At 37.3% G+C, this 15,879-nt stretch overlaps 1 long non-coding RNA gene across 1 annotated transcript; it reads right to left on the bottom strand.

Annotated features, from left to right (window-relative positions):
- Window positions 1-10,663: 10,663 nt before the first annotated feature.
- LOC148652539 (uncharacterized) lies at window positions 10,664-12,864 on the bottom strand. Its single transcript, XR_015925091.1, has 2 exons — window positions 12,800-12,864; window positions 10,664-11,740 (listed from the first exon to the last, which is right to left on the bottom strand). It is a non-coding gene; the product is annotated as an uncharacterized LOC148652539 (long non-coding RNA).
- Window positions 12,865-15,879: the final 3,015 nt, after the last annotated feature.

A 15,879-nucleotide genomic window follows, 5' to 3' on the forward strand; every position in this document is an offset into this window, starting at 1 on the left:
TTTTATTTAAGTTGCTACATCAACAAATACGGGGAAACAGCTGTTACAGTCATGTCACATCAAGCTGACAGAGACTAAAAGGCCACCTGTCCTCGAGTGTCACAGCCCTTCCATGTCAGAGCAGATAAAAGCTGTGACGGCCCCCAACATTAATGACCAACGCTCACTCCACCAGGAGGGACCATTCCTCCCCTCTTGCCTCTCCAATTACCCTTTAAAGTGACCCTCCCCTCCCTCCAGTCTGTTAAAGAGCCTGATGCACTGAGGGTCGTCTGGGTGACGACCCCCTGGGATTGACCTGGTCCACTCGGACAGCCACTCGTTGTAATGCTAATTTGCCAAAGGTTGCAGCAACCTGCTTTACGAATACTATGAAACTGTCACGCAGTGTAAAAAAAAAAAGGAAAAGGGGTGTTTAAGACTCCCAAAATGTGCAAAAGTGTGGCTGAAGTAGATTATTCCAACAATATGTCCAACAATATGAGCTCTGTCTGGTCATTTCTGGCTAGGTAGCTACTATACACAGTAACAATATCTACAGTAGTAACAGAGTAATATCTACATTATTACAAAATCTTAATACAGGGTCTTTTAATACAAAGGTGTACTTCAAGGTAAATTATGGTATTTGCCAAGTCATGATGGAAAATAGAGAATTTTTGTGTCTGTACTGAAGTGTGACATAAGGTATATTAATTAAAGTTTTAGAACAATAGCAACTATAACAGACAATATATTTTTGGAATACATACAGCAAAGAAGACAAGGAGTGCCAAATAGTGAGTTACTTGTGGCATGTTTGGTTAGAGAATATTAAACATTTGTTTATGTATCAGTAAATACCCTCAGACAATTTTAGTGACTGTTGCATTACACTATAACATATATAATATTCTGTGGCATGAAAAGTTAAAGCTTCTGTTATAATGAACATATAAAGGAATTCAAAGCCCAGTCCATCATCATGTTGTTTCTGAGCTGAATTGTTTCTTTGTTCCCAGTATAAAGCTTCCCTTTTACTCAATTCTCTGTTGCCTTAGCACTCACTACTGAAATGGCAAACAGTTTAAACTTAGGAAATGAAAAAGTCTCATTAGATTGAGGAGAGATGGTACAAAATAGTCTTTCTGACACATTCCTGTCCTCAGACTAGGAAGTACACCAAGAGACGTGACATGATCACAATTGCCTCATTTCAGCAGAGCAAGAGCACAGTGTCAGCCTTTGTGAGAAAGCATGTATGGGAAGACAATCAAGGTTTTGCCTGAATGGGATGTGTTGTAGGGGAAAAAGGGCTGGTATCAGAGTCTTCTAAAAGCAGAGACAGGGCAGGTCAGGAGACATATAGGATCCTAACCTATCTCAAATCAGTCTCAATTGAGGTAGACAATTCAAGCATCTATATCTGTGCCCTTACTGGGAGGTCAAGGGAAAATAGTTTGAAGGATTTCATAACTTAGGGACCAAGTTGTTGACTTTTTTAACTGAATGCATCTTCCGTTTTGCAGGGCTCAAAGTACCCCAAGATTCTCTTAACAGCAATGGCTAGGGATGACTAACAATGGCACTCTGAAGAGCAATCATTACCTCTGCCTCACCAAACAGCTCAACACACTGGCCATCTAAACAGATGAGGGAAAATGAGAGACTCTTACCTCTGCAGCTCACAGAATGGATGTAGGTCAGAGGCAACTTAAGCAGGGTGGATTTTATTACTCTGTGTCAGATGTGTCCATGATGTCAGGGTCATCACCCTCACTCTTAAAACAACACTGAGTAATCTTGTATATTTTTGGAAACATTGCTTAGCATCTAATCTGGCCCAGACTTCATGAAAGGGCCTCTTCGTACTTACCCAGGGTATTGTTTCAGATTTTCCTGTAGCAACTGCTAGTCCAACCAGTTCAAATGTATTTATTCTAGTGTCAACAATTCTTTTCCTCTTAGGAGAAGCGAGCAGTACCTAATTTTCCCCATGCAGTACAGGTATTCCACCCTTGCCTTCTTTTCATCTCAGTCTTCAAAGATGCAGGCTACACCACAAACTAGACAGCAAAATGATTTACCAAGGGCTTTACCGTTACAGAACTACAGGGTAATTGGACAGATTATCTTTAGAATAACCTGACAAGGCATGTTATTGTCTGCAACCTGTTACCAGGGTGTGGCTGTTAAGTTACTGTATGTCTTTTAGTCATCAGAGCTCTTGGAATTTAGAAGAATGCCATCAGTTATTATTTCTATCACTTCTATCCACGTGGCTTCTCACAGAGATGCTTGACAACATTGCTGGCTGAAGATTTGTGTTTCTGAGGCCTGTACTGCCTGTCACTGGTTACTCCATTTAAAAAAGTAGGGCTAGTTTCAGAATTAGTCGTGTTTGTTTCCACATTAATTAGCTTTTGTGATGTAAGTCTCAGAAATAGCTGTATATAATTTTACAGCTGCCTGTAATTTTTTACCTGCCTCATGTAAAATGTGACTCCGTGCATGTCAACAAACCTGTTAGTACTGTATACAGTGGCTACTCAGCACTGGACAAGTTCAAGTCATGCCAATGCATCATAGGTTTTATTAACAACATTCCAAAACCAAATATCAGTAGTCATATACAGTATCAGCGACCTCCATAAAATTATCCTCTATGTGCCTGTGTACTTTTTCCACACAATTCAAACATGGATCCAGATAATTCTCAAAAATGAAAGTGCATACTGTATATGTCTCCCTAAAACACATATATGCTTGTGAGCACACAATTATTTTATATCACTGATTCTGGCCAGCATTGGGTGCTTCTATTATTGTAGCATACACTTGTGAGAAGATTAAGCCATCTTAGTGATAGAACTCCCTAGGCCTCCCAATAACAGGAATGCAGTATGGTTGGGAACTGAACTAAGAGTCCTGGCTGTAGATGAGCTGAACATACAATGCCCCAGTCACTAGGCCTGAGACTGGTCAGTGTGACAGTCAATTAGCTGTGTTCTGTGTTTTTATTATTTTTTTAAAATTGGAAACTTTCAGCTACGGAAAAGACACAAGAACAACAGACAAGGTGGCCAATTTAAACCCTGAGCCAGGCCTCTACTGTCTATAATTGCAAAGTCATTACAAAATGTTTAATGGGACATAATTCCAGGTGGAAATTGCCTCTGACAAATACCATCCTTGTCAAGTAGAAGTCTTGGCAGCAGGTCTTAAGGTTTGTGAGAATACGGAACAAACTATTTAGCTATGTTGTCTGGCTTCTTTTATGAAAAGGATGGAAGAGAGAGGTCAATTAGATCAACTAACTAATACATTCTCATTTGTAACTTTATGTTCTTATTCTCTATACAAGAACACACATTAAATATAAAGTTGATCTAAGAGTATACTGTTATCCTTAAACAATATACTTTAGACTTTCTCAAAATGTCTGGTTGAGACCTCGATTGCACATCTTTAAGATTACAACAAGATTGGCATGGTGTTATACAGTTGTATGTTTGCTTTATGGTAAGACATCCAAATTTTTAGGTGTGCAACTGCCTCCCAGTATAAAACAGGAAAGAAAAAAAATTGAATGCAAATTCTGTTCTTACTGTCTGCCTACATTTTACACAGAGGCTTTCCCTGTGATTAATATTTGAAGGCCATGAAACACAACTCTTTGTCTGTATGGAAATATAAGGCAAACAAAGGACCCTGTCCTACTTTCCAGCAAATCCCTCTCTGCACCTGCTTTTGTATAAAAACTGAAATAAAACAAAAAATGTTTCATTTCCTCCCCTCCTGTTTTGATGTCCTCCTTTCAGGGAGCTGTATCTGAAAAAGTGCAGCTTGCAGCACATGAGAAAGGGGTTCTCACTTTTGTACGCAGAGTTGTGGAAGTACAGTAAGGAACAAGTTACTCAGCTGTGGTGTGGAGGCTGATACTTTTTCAAGAAATAGTTGGATGAAACCTTGGATCCATTAATTACTAACAACCAAATCTACTGGCCGGACCCACTGGTCCTCTGTCATTTCTTATGTTCTTATCACTCATTAGAATTAATAGCATTAATGTGACAGTGGTAATGTGAACAATTAAGATTAGAGAAGATCAACAGACCACAGGCTTGAAGTAGCTACAGTACAGTACCTCTTTAACAATAATATTTAGTCTCATTTTGTCTAATACTGTATCTTTTATCATGATTTCATATTCTAATATGCATAAGTAAGCAAGGAAGGTATTATCTTTTAAAGCCACAAGGCACCAAAACTGTAGATGAAATGTGGATGCTCAGTGCCATGCTATACCTTCATGATTCCTCTATCATGCCACAACAGCATTAAGACTTTATGATGAACTCTCATCTTATTATTTTGTCTCAGAAATGTACCTTAGTATCACAACCCATTTTATGCCAAGCAGTGAAAAACCATCACCTCAACCTCCAAACAATGACTGTACTTCCCAAAAGAGAAATTTATTACAATAAAGAATTTAAATATAGCTATGAAAATGCTACTTTTCTCAATCCAGTGCTTTTTAAATGTTAGCCAGCAGGCATAGATGCATTAGCACAAACAAACAAGTCAAACAGGGCTTAATGCTTAACAGGATAATGACATTTGTGAACATGTCTTTCACTGACTCACACTTTCCCAGCTCCTAGTTACTAAGGAAAACCCATTATGCCCCGATTCTTTAACATCATAAGACAGACAAACATTTAGACACACACAATGCCACCCTCCAATTTGACTTACAGGTATACTCCTTTAGCAACCAGCATTTAACAATCAACAAAGACAGGCTCCTAAAAATTTCTTTCTTTATCACTATATTCTTACAGGTCCCCATTATACCTGTTTCTCTTATTGTTGTCGTTGTAGTTGATGTGGATACCTTCCTGTGTCACAACACAGGCCTGGTAATTCCCAATTCAAACAAATCATTTCAAAATGCTTAGCCCAGTTTGTTAGATTTTATTCAATTCAAACCTGCACAAGCCAAAACAACAAATACTGTATAGTACCCACATCATTATCCTATGATAAGCGTTGCTCTGGTCTGGCTTTAGAACTCCAAAATAACATACCGAGCCCTAGTTCTGCCCTGTTTATTATGTTTGATTTTTATTTTTCTCACACGTGACTTTCTTGGCTTTCTCCTGCGAGAATAATGCCTTCTGCTGGACAAACACGACACTGCAGCCATCTGATGTTTTAATGTAATGCACACACAGCTGCTGCAGTATCCCTCTGATGACACACTGGGTTTCACTTCATTTGTATGTGTTGAGAGAAAAAAGGGACCTTATTTCAAGCAGCAGTCAAGCCCCCAACAATGGAAGCTAATTACAGCAATCCTTCATGTCAATTAACTAACGAGGAACATTACTCAGCATACCATAGATTTCAGTATCTGTTAAAGCACAAGACTTCAGTTGAACATCACAGAGATATGTCATGTATCACCAGAGGCACTAACAAAGCTGTTGCTACTTCTGAAATTGATTTTTTTAAAGAAGTTTACAGTATGAATGAAATGTGAAGTGTACACTGGTGGAAGAAAAATAACTGAGCTGGAAAAAGGAAGGGAGGTCGCATGAGGCAGAAAAAGCTCAATGAGCTGTTATAAAGAAAGACAGAAAAAAATCACCAGCCCAAAGGATGGCAAACAACACACTGGAAATGGAAGATTTTGTTAAATGTGCTGTCTTATTTACTCCCATATCTTTCTTCAATATAAGACAGAGATCCACTGGTACAGACCTCTCCAAGGAGCTAAACTCTTTTCAACTGTAATCCTTCTTATGCTCACGTGGCATCAGGCTTTACTATTTCCCACACAGGCCCTGCCCCTGCACCCAGACTTCGGAGTCAGGGGACAATTAATGGCCGAGACAGCAATCAGCAATACTCTATCTGATCTCCTGATGGGATTAAACAAGCTCTCACTACCCTGGCACAATGTTCTCCGTCCCTCATTCGACGTCTGTTCTTAGAGATGTGAGATGTAATGCATCCTGTTTCTGTTATTGTCATGAGCCTGCTGGCTGCTCTGAATGCTAGGCAGGATGTGAAGCCTAATCTCCAGGACTTCATTCTACACATTCAGCTTTAGAATGAAAGACAGACAGCCTTTTTAGTAACACTGTACAAAACAGTTTCATTCCAGGCTCATCACATGATCATCAGCTTATTGTTTGTTTTTGAACATAATAAAAGGACACACACATTCCATCTGCCAGAGATGTTTAATAAAGTGTTATTATGCAATGGAAAGAGAGTATACTGGTTTCTGATTGGTGAGTTTGGCATAACATCACAGAAGAATATCTATTAAACAAATATTCACGCACCATAACTCCAAAGCTGACATTTGAGCATATTGTCTTCTTAAAATCCTTTTAAAAATCCTTTTTAAAATATGTTTCTTCATTGACCAAAAAAGCCCATGTATAACAAAAAGAGTACACTTAAGACCAGGGGATGTATATAGCTACATTAACAATTTCTGGGGTACTGATTCAACCAGCCTGTAGCCTTGTGTCTAACCATCCCAGATGTGATGTTACTACACTATAATGCACACCATTGTCATACTGTAGATTTGTACATTAGGGTTCAAACAATGTTTCTGTTTAAAGTACAGTCTTGAGCCTGTACTGAGTGGAGTGTTGTCTCTTTTCCCAAAATGCAGTCCCTGTGAAAATTGTTTACGTTATAGTGATTTTTCTCGCTTATTTGCAACTTGTGTTTTTACCAGAGAGACAATTCTTTAAGAGTTTAAGTTCAGAAATACAATTAAGTCATTAATAACAACCTCTGAAAATACAAAACAGTCAGAATATGAATGTATTTTGTGACAGAGGAGTCTGTCACAGGAAACCGATAGCACAGAAAATACAACATTCATACACCTTCCATTGAGCGGTTGCTAGATAAGTTCCTGAGGGTGCACACTCTGGGCTTGACTAGTAACTACTATTACTTAATTTCATATACATTAATGTACATAAATATACCTAATTTCATATAAATTTGAATACTTAAACACAGGTGAGTATAGTGGTGTGAACAGAGAGCGCTCTCAAAATGGATGTTACTCACTGTTTGTTTGGTGTCAGTACTGCCAGGGGGAGTCAGCCTATGGTGGCCTCAGAAGGCCAAACCTAACCCCACTTTTCAAGGGTTATTTAAGAAAATGGGTGTGGTGTGGGGGACTGGGAGCACTGTAAATAGACTGCACTTGTTTGCTTGGGTGTTTTTGCGGTTGAGCCAGTCTGAAATAAAACGGACCTACTTTGGCCTTGCTCAGGCCATTGTGTGACATATTTGTTAGACTTTTTCTTTTTCTTAATGCCTTATCAAACTTTATGGAGCTGTTAAACCTGTTTGGAAGGAGGTCAAATTGGACTTTCACACCCACTCTTACAGATAATTTCACCTGCTGAAGCCCCCTAGCCTCCCTCTCTCCTCCCCATAATGCACTCTTTTAGCTGCCTCCCTGGCTCATTCTTTGCAAGTGAGTGGGGTTGTGACACCTCTGATCTTAAATAAAATAATATTTATGCTATATCTTTCTTTTTGTTTTCTCAGCACATTAGAATCTAGAATTTGACCGAGCTACTGAGTAACATTTGGTGTGGTGATACTCTCTAACAGATATAGAACAGTCCCATAACTTTTATACCCCATATTTACTTGACACTGCTAAAGACTCTGGTCAAAAACATTAGTTTGTGATTTATTTACATTTTCTCATAAATTTTTTTCTCTAAGAAAATGAGATTCTGTTTGCTTCTGAACTAAAATAGCATGGAAAAAGGTGATTTGGTCCTTTGTCTATAGTGCAAATACTATAAAGGGTTTTACTATAAAGGAAGACATTTTTGGCAGCCAAACTGTGCCTGAGTACCTCAGTGTGAGTCTGAGTAATCTAAAATATCAAATAATGTGCCAGAGGGAATTAAAAATGAACTTCAATCAAAGGCACTTTTTTTGTAGGAGGAAAGCATTCATGGATATAAAAGACTATAGTGATGTCACTCACAGAAGTTACATTTTTATACATTTGCAAATGTTGATGTAGAAGAAATTTTAAAACCCGGTGCGTGCTTGTGACATTTAATTGGACAAAAAAATGAAAGATGACTTCTCGCACACACTGTTAACATCTAGTGCTCCAGAAACTAAAATCAGCTCTAACTCATGAATAGAGTGGAAATATATGGAAGAGTCAAGATAAAAGCATTTTTACAGTTGAAATAAAGTCAGGGTCTAGAAGACAAAGGTAAGATTTTAATAAAGTGCAAACAACTTTTAGAAAATACCTTTTGAGGGTATTTTAAGATTTTGTTTTTGGTATTTCTTTTGGAAAACTATTCTAGCAGCCATTTGCTGAGTCTAAACAAATGTCGCCTTTAATTCCATTTTTTTTTTAAATGAAATGCTATCGCCTCTCGCAGTTAAATTCCTCTGTGCTCAACTCATGTTATACAGTAGCAGGCTAGAAAGCACCAGAAATAACAACTTCCTATTCTCAGCAAGTGGCAGTGAAAGGGTTGAATTCACAGGGACAGCCTGTTTAATACTTTAGTTGGTGACTAATATCTAAAGGAAAAAAGCAGCAGGTGAAGCTATCAACAGTAGCGAAAGCTGTATTATTTATAGTTTTATTTCTATAAACCATTAGGCCTTATCCAGGAAATAAAAATGGTATTAGCACCCTGTAAACATCAGAGACATTTACAAGTTTTTCATCGTCTTATAAGAGTAACTAATATTGTTTTGTAATACTTTAATTAACAGATAATATATTTTCTACGTTTGTTGCATTCTATTTATTTAAGTCTTTCATCTTTACACCAGGGAGGTACAGTGGCACAGTGGTTAGCATGGCTGCTTTGCAAGCCTGGAGCCCTGGGTTCAATTTTGGACCTGGGCTGCTATCCGCATGAGTTTGTATGTTTGTGGAGGTTTCCTATGGGTACTCTAGTTTCTGCCCACAGTCCGAAGACTGTAGGTCAATTGGCTTCTGGTAAAACTGATCCTGGTGTGAGAGTGTACGTGTCTGTGTCTGTGTGTGCTCTGCGATGGACTGGCATCCTCTCCAGTGTGTGCCCTGCTTACTGGCCTGGGCTCCAAGTCTGACCATGACATTGATCTGGAAGAAGTGGTTACAAGATAGATGGATCTTCACACATAGGGCCTGAGAATAATATCTATATTATTCAATAAGACGCATCATCCGTAGGTTGTTGGTGATGGTCACTGTGGCCCAAAGTGGCAATACATGCATTGGAAAGGACACAATCCAGAGTGACAATGTGCATGCTATGTGCATCAACAATTTAGTTCAAACCCTTCACTGGCCTTTTGTACTTTTAGAGTAACTTTGTTATTAATGAAGTTTAGTTTAGGTGAGAAGACACCACTTCTGATACAGTATTTAGGCATCTTTAAGTCACTTTCGGCAGATGAAGCTTCAAAATCTAAGCACAACTATTCAAATGAAACTGTCAATTTAAAGTGTTTTAAGAAGAATCATCATCAACATCATTATCATTCTTACCACAGAACATTGCCTTTTGGAGAGGACCCATTTCATCCACCACTGCAGCACAGCTCCCATGTGGGTGACATGGCAGTCATTCTGCATCAGCAGCCCCACTGCCCATCAGATCAGTGTAAAGAAGTGAGAAATCACTTCACCAGGTGATTAAGGGCAAACTTTAGGTATGAAAGACTATAGAAACACAGGATGGCATTTAGCCAGGTCACTAGCATTAACGCTCTTTCAGTGGCTTGCAAAATAATTTCAATCCTTGATGTGGTGTCCCATTTTACAAAATGATGCATGAGCATTTTTTAACTTAAGATTTTATTCAAAACCTGAATACACAAACTGAAGACTTCTTAAGGTTAGATAAGATACAGTAAATGCCAGCAAAAACTGACAAAGCTAAACTGTAAAAATATTCAGGCCTGAGAACTCAATATTTGGTGGAAGTCTCTAGCAATTTTGTACACTGGCTTGGTGTGATTTTTGGCCAATTTGTACACTGGCTAATGCAATAAGCATTGTTTATTAACTGCTGTTTGCCAGTCTATAGAGACTCTATAGAGATTATGTAGAGAATCTATAGAGATCAGATGATCCCCAACAATGCCAGGTAGTACAGCTAGTAATGAAAGTGTGTAATGAAGGTTTTCCCTGTCTTCTCACTCCATTTTCTAGCTACTGAAGTACAAAATGAAGTGCCCAGGAAAAAATAACAAATCCAGGTGAAACTGTGTCAATCTCTTGAGCTTTTTTGCAGCCACACACATAACATCAGCATTTAGAAGTTTCAGCATTTACTGTACCTAACTGGTATCTAGTTCCACACCATCAGCATCACAGAAGCCACAGAGGAACAAAACTACATATCAATCCAATATGCTCTGCAACACTTGTGCACAAGAAACTGGGAGGAATCTCCAATGGTTGAATAATTACATCTTTAAAAAGGGTAGAATAAAATGAAATACATAACCAAATCTATATTATTAAATTTCCTTAAGGTCAGTGTTGCCAACATCAATGAATTATTTATATTTAAAATGTATATTTTCAGGGATTTCAAGTTTTCTCCACTTTATAGGCTTGGTAATATAACTGTAGAAGTAAAGACACAGCATAGTAATTACATTATATCATATATTTGGTTACAATATATTTCTGTAATCTAAATAGTGATGTAAAACATTTTCTGTCTGACAAGATTCATCAAGCCCACCTTTGAAATAAGCCTGGTGAAAAGCTTAAAAATGTTGATATCACAATTCATTAAGTATCTGTACAGGTCAATTTAATTCAGAAGTTTTCCTTTCATGAATAAATTCATGATTACACAGGGTTAGTCAAAATGCTGTTGACACTTTTGACAGTTTATTACAAATTAATTACATGGGTTACTGTGGCAAAAAAGGTTTCAAACGAAAGCATAAATATCAAAGCTTCATTATTTTACATAATGTATTATTACTATTTCCATATACTGTACAACATACTGTAACAATAGAAAACAGACAGTTAAGGTAAAAGGTTAATGTTCTAATTGGTGAGTATTGGAGAAATATCTAAAACTGGAGACATTTTCATAACATTAGGTGGGTGAGTGAACACTGTAGACGCTGTAGAGGATCTTGAAAAGGATTTAGACAAAGTTCAAGACTGTGCAAACACCTGGTGTGGGAAGATACCAGTGTAGAGTGTTATATTCAGGTATAAAAAAAATCACTTCTTGAGAAATTACTTGTGAAAATGTTGGTGTTTATATTGATACATAATATTTCTCTGCTGTTTTTTGTATGCAATGTGGGGGATAATAGAAAATAAAAAGGCAAAAATAATGTTATAACTTATAGTGTAGAAGTCTAGATTTAAATCAAGAGATGTTACATATGTCAACGTTGTGCAATGCTTTAGAAAGATCCCATTTAGAATAGTGTAGAAATCGTTACACAAATAGATATTAAATCCTGAATCCTTATATTAAGATATTAAAATTACAAAAAAGATATCACTGTTTTGGAATCATTCCAGAGAACAGCAGCTGGATACACTCCCAGTTTTAAGGGAGTGTCCTACTGTGACAAGATAAAACAATTTTATTTAAAAATATGGTTTTACATGTGCTCACATGAAGGCTATAGTATCTTCTTTCAGGAATGTGGAATGAAGAAATGAGTTTTCTATCTTGAGCTGCAGGTGTAGCTGCAAACAAAATAGAATTATCAACAGAAAGTCAGAAAACAATATATAAGTGTAGTACATATTTTTTCAATACATACAGTAAATGAAAAAAAAACTATAATAGTTAAACAGGTTAAAAGACACATAACAACTGACTAAGGATGTAGAATAGAAAACTGTTTTGACTCAAAGAGCTCTGAGTGTGAGAAGCAGGCTCATTCAAGGAACGGCTGGGAGTAATTTTAGATTCACTTACAGTGGGTACGAAACTAACAAATGAGTGAGATAGGCCACAGAGACAATTCTTGGCTCTAGTCTTTCTTCTTCATTGTTTTTCTTCTTTCACTGTGTCAATTTCCAATAATTAAGTGTGGAATTAACACTTCTGTGCTACTTTTAAAAATAATTTCAGCCTTACTGCCTAAAGCTTTGAAAGCCTAAACCTCATAGCATAATCAGTGTTTACCAATAATATGACCTCATTACATTCCCGAAGTATGCCTGTGACATTGTGACAGCTATACTTAGCACAGGCCACCCTGTCTGCACATCGCTGCCTTCTTACAGAACATGTCTTCACTTGTCTACAGTTCAGCTGCCTATCTGGACCCTGTTATATGTAGTCATCATCATCCAAATAAGGAGGGATCCTCTATTGAGGTACCATAAATGGCTTTGATTTTTTGAAGCTTCTCAAACTGGCTCCAACCTACCATTACTCCAAACGTTTATAGTCTCGTGAGAAAACAATGCAACTTGGGTCCTAATAAGCAGATTGTAGTTAAGTACATATAGGAATTACAGAGCCAAGAGTCTAATCTCCTTAATGGGGGAAAATTTTCATTTTGCCAGAAGACAAATACTTTTTCAATTAATACACCTGCAACAAGTTTGGAGTAAAGCTAAATTACTTGCTGCAAACCTTCAATTATAAAATGCAGGCAAAATCATGGCTTCCAAGCTACTCTCATTGCTTGCAGTGCAGGTTGAGTCCTATAGCCAACACAATAGCAGTCAGAGCCTGGGCTGTCCCATTAGTGGTCTGTGACTGACAGACAGTGTTGAGATTTGCTCAGCTACCTGTGATCTTGCAGTGAGAGCAGCATTAGTTGTTGGACTGGCATGAACCCTCCAGTAAAGCACTGTGAAGCCTGCAATGTGACAACAGACAATGACTCAGACAAAAGCATATTTTGAAGGAAAGCTGATTCAGCTCAACCGTGCATCCCTGGTATTGCCCTATAGAGAATGATACTCACATTATGACATTAACTAGGCACTATAAAAAATCTTTGTTTTGTCATTCATGACATTTACCATGATATTAAACTACCATTAAAATGTTAATTGGATTTGCTATTTTAGAAATATAAGACATGGATATAATAAATGTCATTCTAATGTGAACGTATTTAATGACTGAATAGCTACAAAGACGGGTGGCCGTCTTAGTTCTATCTTCAGATGAACCAGACCATCACCATCAAATCACAATAATTCTAATCTCTGCCTACTCTACTTCTGAGATAAACCTCAGAGAAGGTCACATTCCTCGACTGTCACCTTCTGTTGTTGTCACCAATACTCTGGTATCATCATTAAATCAGCCTGCAGTCACAATTACTGCCTGTTTTTTTACAATGTTCATCTCTCTCTTAATTCCTTTCATTGTCTTAACCAGGCTTGATCAGTTCACATTTAGTTAAGAAATAAGCACAAAGAAGGATCTTGCCTTCAGGTTGTTGTGCTTGTCAGCATCCTTCCTTTGCAGGGACACAGTGGTGATCTCATGCTCTGCCTGTGGAATTAGATTGCCTTGGCATTTCTCCCTCAGCAGACATGTGTTTCCTCATGCTGCGTTAACCATGGTTACCTTCTTCACACATGTCTGAGCTTTCATCCCTTTGCCCAGCCTGGCCCAGATGAAAGAACCTGCTTGCAAATCCAACGTTTTAACATGTGCCAATGGTGCTTTGTCCCTCAGTAACTTGAAAAAAAGTTATTTTTGCTTTAAGATCCAGAAAGGTAAAAATATTATTTGCTTTTCTCTCAAAAAGGCTGCATATGAATTGTGTACTATTATTATATTTTCTATTTACTTTTTTTTCCATATACATCCAACACATTTGTAAAGACGTGTTTTTGCTATTAAAAAAGTGTCTTGGATTTCCAATCTGTTAAGTGTTCTTTACCATGACCTCAAGCCTTTTTTCAGTGTAAAATGTACTCCCTTTGTCCTAATACTAAGTAAACTCCATAGATTAATAGCCTCTGAATGAAAAAAAAAGCAAGCAATTAAACATTTTTTCTTCTGTAGTTTTACCTTCAACAGGTACTATACTTTTAAGAAAATCAACCTAGTGGTGAGCAGTTTTTTTACCATCTGTATGTAAATTTAATGTATGGGCAATTGCAGCCAGTGAGAGATAAGGCAACTACTGAATATTATCAGGACATCAGTAAACAGATTTAAAAATAATGGGTAAAATACAAGGACTAAGAAAGAATTAATGGTACAGGTTAAGAGCGTTATTATTATTATTATTATTATTATTATTATTATTATTGTTGTTGTTATTATAGATGATTTAGCTTCTATCCAAAGATTTGCTTTAGGTTAAGAATTCTATAACAGGGTCTGACAACTCCCAGGGGGACCATAAAAACATACAGATATTTTTCAGCCTCCAGTCTAGTATTGATACACTAGATATAACAGCACTCATGATGGATCTTTTGAACTTATAATTAGTATATTTTACCATAAAAGGGATTTATAATACTGTATTTCTAAACTTCAACTTTTAAATTTAAGATGGATTATTTGAAAACAATGTGCCTTTAGTCAGAAAAGGCTAAACTCCCATGGTCAATAGAAATCTAGTCAGATGATGGAATTGCTAGCCTGGTTGTGTCAGATCCCAGAAGCAAAGCAACATCAGACCTGTTAAGTAAGAGGATGGAGACCTCAAAGCAAACTAAGTTTCTCCAGTAAGTGATGGTGGTGGTTCAGTAGGTGGAATCCTATCTTGTGAATTTCCAGATTTTCCTACAGTTACTACTACCCCAGTATGGTGACTAATGGGCATAGTTCTGTCCATTAAACAAATACTGTAGTTAAGTCCTGACTAATTGGTCATTATAGATCCCATGGTACTGACTATAAGAACCATGCTTTCATGGTTTAATTCTACTACATTTGTGCTCAGTGTGGCCACCCTAAATGTTTTACTCTGACTGTTTTTACATTCATCCTCCTTATCTGTAGCATAGTTTGGCTGCTGGTGTAGAAAACTTCCCATATATCCCCCTTTTTATGTAAAGCACCTTTTGGAATGAAATATGCCATAAAAGGCACAGACTGGTGTATCTGTGTCTATATTTATAGTCCAAAAAACGCTAATCACACCATTGCTTGGCCACATCCTATCTTCCTGTCTTAGACACTGGGAATGTGTAGGTTGGCTTGTTGTTTAATTGAGCAATACACCCTGAAGGCCGAAAAAAAAACAGATCTCTTACACAGGACTTTACTGCTCCCTGCAGACCAAACTTTTACACACATGTTGCATGTACATACTGTACAAAAAAAAAAGTGTGACTGTCTCCAGTCTCTGCAACATGAAAAAATAAAAAATGATATTTTTAAAAAGTCTTCCAAGTGTTCTGAGGGATTTAGGACAACAGTCCTTGTGCATCCAAGTCATGAATTTAAGTTTGCTCAGACATTAAGAATGTCAATATTTACACAGCTTCCAATATTCTCCAGGCCACAATGGAGATCAGTGCTCCAGAAGGTCAGTGTTACTGAGGTAGTAGACGTGATTAAACAGAGTTAAGCAGATCTAGAAAAAGAATGTCTGTACTTCTGTGAAGCTTTTAAGTACAACATTTAAAGTGTATGGCATATTTATATTCAGAAGTTAAAAACAGCACCATTTCAACATACTGTACTTTATTTGGCTTGGCAAGGAATACCAGGTAATGTCAACATAAACTGTTTCTTTCCCCAGTATACTAATGCAAACCCAGTCAGAAAAATGGCAGCAAAGTCTGAAAAACCTATGGTTTAAGCATGTTCTTTATTATAAATACTGCAGAAACCTCTGATGCCCACCCTCACCCCCAAAACTTTTAATGACATAGAAAAATAGAATGAG

Source organism: Lepisosteus platostomus, chromosome 11 (genome assembly GCF_059453375.1).
Source record: "Lepisosteus platostomus isolate fLepPlt1 chromosome 11, fLepPlt1.hap1, whole genome shotgun sequence".
NCBI lineage: Eukaryota > Metazoa > Chordata > Actinopteri > Semionotiformes > Lepisosteidae > Lepisosteus > Lepisosteus platostomus.